Genomic DNA, 7,608 nt, shown 5'->3' with positions numbered 1-7,608 from the left:
AAAGTAGATGACAAGTTCTGTAAGTGGAAGCATCTGTTGGGTGACATTTTTTGCAAAACAGTTTTGGAAATTTTATTCTAGTTTTAGTTTCTTTCAAGCTTTCCTAAAGGTAAGAAAAGTTAACTTTCTTTAGAGTAATTTTAAATTGAGTGTAATAATTTGGATTTTTTAATCTTTATTTTACCGTAGCTATGTTACACAGACGACTTTTACACCATCTTATCCTCTGCATCCATAAGAAGTCCCTGTACCACATAGCTTGATCTACCCACATGCCGGTCAGCATTTACTGTGCTTCTGCTTGAATTCCTGGTCAGAGAGCACCTGTATCTTCCTGGCATGTCAAAACATGGAAAGGCAGTGTTTGTCACAATAGTGTCACATCCGTCGTTTTAGGAAGTCTTCATTTCAGAAGGCTCAGCTTTTTAAAAGGACAAATATGAAATCATGACTATTAACTTCTAGAAATCCCAGAAAATACTATAAAACTCTGGGTTGATCCTAAACAGTGATGGGTTGCAATTGTTGTGATTAAAATTTAGAGATCCATGCCAAGCTTGGAAGTAGGGACACATACAAAATAGCAGGAAAACAGTGTCAACAACAAAAACTCAAAACAATGAAAAGGGCTTTTACTATCTGAATTGAGATCAGGGAAGTCAAATCCTACTTGCTAGGGAAAGATAACATCCTTACAACAATATTAACAGGAGAGAGAGGATCTCCAGACTTGTTGAAAAGGATAGATTTTCTTTGTGAGAAGGTATTCCTTCAGATGAAAAAAATACTAAAGAAACACCAAACCTGTTTCAGTGAGCTCATATACCTGGGGTCAAATATATTCCCAAGTATAGTTACTGTGAATAAGAAACTACAGAAAATATAAGAGGTGCCAAAAGATTAGGGGTGGGAAAATACAAAATGTGAACAGTAAATTCTGGAAGTTTGACAACTCAAAAATACTGGGTAATTTTGTCAACATTTAGGAGAAAATGTAATGGGCAACTGACCTAGATCCTAAGAACAAGCCACATCAAATTAGCCTCATTCCTTTCTTTAGATACAATTGGGAAACTCAAGAGACATAAATGTCTTTATTTCAGCACAATTTCAAGTCTTGTCAAGTTGAGGACTTGACAGGATTTCTTAACTCATTTTTGTAAAAAGATGGTGATAGCATTGTAGAAAATGGGAGCTTGCAACGAGCTAATATGGTAAACCCAGAATGTCAACCCTGAGGAAAACTTCCTGTGGAAAATATGTATATGTTATGAACCATACATAATAAATGCAAGTCTGTCACCCAATTTAATAGAAAATTACCATCTTCCTCTCTTTCAAGGATAACCACTATCCTGAATTTCTTAGTTTTTGTTTTCTTAGTTTCTCTTAATGTTACCACAGGGGTGTTTTTTCCTAAACTTGATTAGCTATCCATGTTTTTGAGTAAAGATGTTGTCATACTCTGTGCAGGCCTGATACTGAGTCAGTGCACACTGATAAAGGCATGGTTAACGCTAAATACTGAAATATTTCCATGATGATTGGTAAACAGTAATTCCAGAAACTAGTAAAATCAAGTTCCAGAACATGTGGTTTCTCAGAAACTATACATGATACTTTGTGATGTATTTCTGGTTTGAGTAATGGGGACAAAAGCTGAAGGGCTTACTATAGATTACTATTATTTCAGGTTTGGGGAAATCTTTTCTGGTTTTGTAAGCCCTTGAGTGGAAGAGGAACCTGGGCAACCAAGCTGAAGAAGATCTCTTTTGTTCATCCTCCCAAAGAAATGCCTCATCCTGCTCAAGGGGAGATGTATCTAAGCTCTGGTAGCAGCTGGGAAGATTGAAAGTGTGGGTAGGCACAAGTGTTAGGGACATAACCCTTTGTGGTGCAGATGGTTTTTTAAACATTTTGACAGCTTATTTTGTGGTGGCGGGTGACCTGCCTTGTGCACTGAAGAGGTGTGAGGAGAGTGACTGTAAAGAATGTGCTCTCCCCAGGTGAAAGCACAACTCCTGCTCTTTTCTCCCGCATCCTGTCTATAGACAGGAGTATCTCATGTGTCTACCCTCTTCATCTCTACCAGTTTACACTCACTGGTCTGACCGAGCTGCTCCGTCTCAGGGCCGGCAGAAGCTCTGGCAGACTTGCCCTGTTATTAATTCTCTTCACTTATCCCCTTATTTCTTTGTCCTGAATCATCTGACCAGTCATTGGTTCTTGTTTGGCCAATGTGGGACCCCGTTTTGGGTATGCAGTGAGACAGACATAAAACACAAGTTCCCAGTTCTGGCAACCAAGATCATCAATCCCCACCCAGCTAGTACTCTTTCGCTCCCCCAACCCCACCATTCTTTCCTCTAACTAGGAGTTCCTACCACTGGCTCTTGGCATGGAGCCAGCACCCAGATGGCACTATCCTGTCCGATGAGGTAAGATGGGGGTCAGCTGCATGTTCCTTTCTCTTCAGGGACATGCCAAACCTCACAGTAGTACATTAATGACTATCAGTTGAATGGGGGGAGTCACTGGAAGAGTTTGCAGTCCTATGTCAAATAATGAGGGTATCATTTAGCTGGGGAGAGCCATGTCAAACAAATTGTATCAGCCAAGCTGTTCGAAGTGATTAGTGGTTGCTGAATGATTTGTGCTACTTTCATCACTTTAGGTTAAGTTTTATTATGTAGTTTATTTAAAGAATAAAAGGGATTATTTTACTTTATTTGCACATTGACATATATTAACTTATTGGTTCATATATGATTTGTATATTATTAATATCCCACTCTTAAGTATTTTGAATATTGCATGGTATCTTCTGAGACTTGTTTTTCACTCAGCGCCCTTAAGATTTATCTGTGTTTATGTATAGTTCATTTTAGTATGGTATTCCATCATATAAATAGACAATATATCCATCCTCCTGTTGATGGACATTTGCACTTTTTCCTGATTCTTGTGCTGCTATGTACATCCATGTGCATGTTTATTGATAACAAAAGTTATGGCATTGCTAGTTTGTGGGTTATATTTATCTTCAATTTTTATCACATTTTCCTTCAGAGTGATTGTAACAGTTTTACACACCTACAACTTGTGTATAAGGGTTACTTATGCTCCATATCCTGGCCAACAGGAGTTAGACTTTTCCATTTTTGTCAATTCAGTGAATGAAAATGGCATTTCATTGTAGTCTTAATTTGCTTTTCCCTGTGTTTTGAAGTTGAGAATCTTTTGTGTTTCCTTTTCTGTGAAAAACCAGTTTATATCTTTTGCCCATTTTTTGTTGTTGATTGTCTTTCCATATTCGTTCATCGGAATTCTTTATACATTAAGGATGCTAATTAGTTATCTTGCTATGTAGTATAGCTGGTGACTGGCTCAATTTATAAGGAGGTTGCAGTCAAGGTGTTGGTGTTGCAATCACCTCAAAGCTTTGTGTGGACCTGGAGAGTTCACTTCCAAGATAATTCACACGATTGTTGGCAGGTTTCAGGACTTTGTCATGTGGACATCTTCATAGAGATCCTCAGAACATGGCATATTCCTTCCCCCAGTGAAGTATCCAAGAGAAAAAATTCAAGACAGAGGCTGTAGTTTTTATAACCTAATCTCAGACATAATATACCATGACTTCTGTATTTACTTAGTGATGCAGAGCAAACCTGGTGCAGTATAGGAGGGGACAACAGAAGGGTGTGAATATTAGGTGGCAGGGAACAGCAGTAGCCAATGTTGGCGGCTGCATTTATGATATGTTATCTTTTGATGACTAGAGTTTGTTTTAATGTAGACCGATCAATCTTGTATAGTTAATGCTTTTTCTGTCTAGTTTAAAAAATTCTTCCTTGATTCTAAGTAAAAAGGATATTCTGGATTTCCTTCTAAACGTGTTATGGTTTTGTCTTTCACATGGAGGTTGTTAATTCATCTAGATTTTTATTTTGGTGTATGATAGAAGGCAAGGGGCCATTTTCCTCCCCTTTTATTTGCTTAACCAATTGTCCAAGAGTTATTTATTTAAAAAGTTACCCCTTTCCCCACTGATTGCCAATGTTACTTCTGTCCTATCAAATTGCCAATGACAATTTAATTACTATAGCTTAATAATGAACTTTTATATCTGGTAGAACAGATTTCCCCCCTTCCTACATTTTATCTTCCTGCGATGGTCTTGACTATTTCTAGCCGTGTAAATTTTGGGAAAACCTTATCAAGTTAGCTTGAGCAATCCTGTTGGATTTGGGGATTACATTGAGTTTATAGGTCATTTTAAGAAGTAGTATCTCTGATACCAAGTTTTAAAGTCTAGGAACATCATGTTCCTGTTTATTTTTCTAAAGCGTTTCTCAGATTTTTAAAGTTTAAAAATTTCTTCACCAAATTCTTGTACATCTTTTGAAATTCCTAGGTATCACGTTTTTACGAATGCTTTAACACCTTGTTATAAAATACACATTCAGAGAAATGCATGAAACATAAATGTACACATTAAGTTACTAGAAAGTCAACACTTGAGTCAAGAAATAAAGCATTACCGGGCGCCTGGGTGGCTCAGTCGGTTGAGCGACTGCCTTCGGCTCAGGTCATGATCCTGGAGTCCCGGGATCGAGTCCCGCATAGGGCTCCCCGCTCAGCGGGGAGTCTGCTTCTCCCTCTGACCCTCCCCCCTCTCATGCTCTCTCTCTCTCTCTCTCATTCTCTCAAATAAATAAAATCTTAAAAAAAAAGAAATAAAGCATTACCAGCATTCCAGACACATACTGCATCCCCCTAATCACACCCTGTTCCCTCATAATTCTGACCTTTTTATATGGACTTTAAATTTTTATGTGTTTTTATACTTTGTTTCTTATAAAGAGTATAGGTTTTATTTTTTATTTTGGGGGGAGAGAGAAAACTCAAGGGGTGGGGAGGGAGAGAGACTCTTACGCAGGCTCCATGCCCAGCACGGGGCCCCATGTGGGGCTCGATCTGACAACCCTGAGATCATGACCTGAGTTGAAATCAAAAGTTGAATGCTTAGCCGACTGAGCCACCCAGGCGCCCCAGGTTGTTTTATTTTAAATCTAGATGGCTATCTCTGACTTTTAACTGGCAGGTTCAGTCTATTTGTATTTAGAGTGGTTGTTGATTAAGTTTGGAGTGTTTTCTGACATCTCTGTGCCTGTTATTCATCTCACTTTACTGTCTTTTTACATATATTTTTTGTTTTCTCCATTTTTTCATCTACTAGTTTGAAACTGACCCCAATTTTTATTCTTATAGCATTTACCGTTGACATTTTACATACTTAAAGCTAATCAGTATCTTTAATCCTCCTACTGATTAGAAGAAAACACTTTATCAGAACTCTAGTAAATGATCACCCCATTCCTGGTTTGTGCTGTTTTAATTGCCTTTTTAACTTTACACAGTAGACACTATTGTCTCAATATACCTAAAAGTTTACCCATTTCACTGCTCAACAGTCCTTAAATCTCTATCCTTTCTTCTGGATGAATTGCTTCCTCCCCACCCCACTTTCTTTCCTTCTGGAGCTCTGGTGAGATGCTTTGGGTCATTCTGTTTTGGTCCTTTAAATCTTTTCATCTCTGTCTTCTACTTTTCCTCTCCTTGTCTCTGTGTATTCTGGGCATGGTCTTCAGAGTTCATTAGAGCTTCAGTTGGATCTAATCTGGGTTTTTGCTGTTGTTTTTTGTTTGGAGAGAGAGCGAGAGCATGAGCATGGTTGGGAACATGGAGGGGCAAAGGGAGAGCGAGAGAGAGAATCCCAAGCATGATACATACCCAGTGCGGAGCCTGACACAGGGCTCGATCCCATGACCCTGAGATCATGACCTGAGCTGAAATCAAGAGTCAGACCCTTAACCAACTGAACCACCCAGGTGCCCCAAGATCTAATCTTCTGTTTAATATTAGCATCCATTGAGGGCGCCTGGGTGGCTCAGTTGGTTAAGCGACTGCCTTCAGCTCGGGTCATGATCCTGGAGTCCCGGGATTGAGTCCCACATCAGGCTTACTGCTCAGCAGGGAGTCTGCTTTTCCCTCTGACCCTCTTCCCTCTCATGCTTTCTATCTCTCATTCTCTCTCTCTCAAATAAATAAATAAAAAATCTTAAAAAAATATTAGCATCCAGTGACTTTTTAGTTTATTATACATTTCTAAAGGATGTACTAAGTTTCTCTTAAAATGTGATTTTTAAAAAATTTTTAAAAATTTTTTTTTATTTTTTTAAAGATTGTATTTATTTGAGAGAGAGAGAATGAGAGATAGCATGAGAGGGAAGAGGGTCAGAGGGAGAAGCAGACTCCCTGCTGAGCAGGGAGCCTGATGTGGGACTCAATCCCAGGACTCCAGGATCATGACCCGAAGGCAGTCGCTTAACCAACTGAGCCACCCAGGCACCCAAAATGTGATCATTTTTTAATACTCGTTTCCTGTTTGGGTTCATTTTTTCTTTATACACAACCATATATGTTTGCATTCAAAATATGATAATTCTAGTATCTGAAGTCATTGAGGTTCTAAATCTTTTTTTCCCCAGCATTTTATTCATGATAGCATTGCTTCTGCTTGATTTTATATTCATATATAAATATATATTTAGTTTTAAACATTTTTTTCATTTTTAAATTTATTTTATCAGTATACTGGATGCTTTCCTGGTGAGAGGATAGGTTTATCTGCTAGGCCCCAGGGATGCCAGCAACCTAGGACCATTGTAAATCAATTTGATTTTGGGTTTTTACTCTAGATCTATTTGAGGATAGGCTTATAGTTGCAAATCCTCACTAAAGACCATTATCATTACAATTCTTTTCTTGTAGCTATGCATAAAAGAGGGCTATTTCTTGGTAACCTCTCTTTGCTGGCAAATGGTTGTTTTGTTTTGTTTCAGCCTAACAACAGGGACTCTTTAAGGATCCTTGCTTAATGGAGATATTTCATGTTTGGCTCACCTAAGACACCTTCTCCCATTCACTGAGGTGATGTCAGTATTTGCCTTAGGGGGCCACCCAGGTTTTTAAATTTTCTTAAGAGTTTGTATTTGCTGATCCTTTTGGTAGGTGAGGTGGGGTGGATAGGATTATTTCTTGGGGATTTCCCTTTCATTCTGTCAAGTTTAACAGTGCATTAAAAGGTAAGTTTATTAGCATTTATTGATTTAGTTATAATGAAAGGGATTTCTAAGAGCACCTAAACCACCATATTTCCAGAAGTAGAATTGTCCTTTTGGGTTTTTTTGTTTTTTGGGTTTTGTTTGTTTGTTTTTAGCAAATAAAAAATAGTATTGTGATGGCTCCTTTAAAAGAATGGGAGAGGGCCTCATGATCCTAGGTCACGTTAATGGAAATACAGAGACTCAGGATTCAAAACTAATATTTCCCTTATAACAAATAGACCATAATGAGAGGCTCATACTTAGTTCTAGTAGGCATATTTAAGATGGAAAGAAAGGGCTTAAATTATAGTGTAACTTATGTAACCAATAAATTGTATTTTTTCAAAGGCTATTTAACATCATGGAGAAATTTTTGTAATTTGAGAGAAGTTGGATATTCTGTATGATACCCAAATTATTTAGAAGACAGGAAGAA

Source organism: Eumetopias jubatus, unplaced genomic scaffold, assembly GCF_037043125.1.
Source record: "Eumetopias jubatus isolate StellerSeaLion01/CBP00866 unplaced genomic scaffold, mEumJub1_p1.0 scaffold_4, whole genome shotgun sequence".
In the NCBI taxonomy this organism is placed as follows: domain Eukaryota; kingdom Metazoa; phylum Chordata; class Mammalia; order Carnivora; family Otariidae; genus Eumetopias; species Eumetopias jubatus.
The sequence above is the reverse complement of the archived record's forward strand: the minus strand, read 5'-3'. Positions refer to the sequence as shown.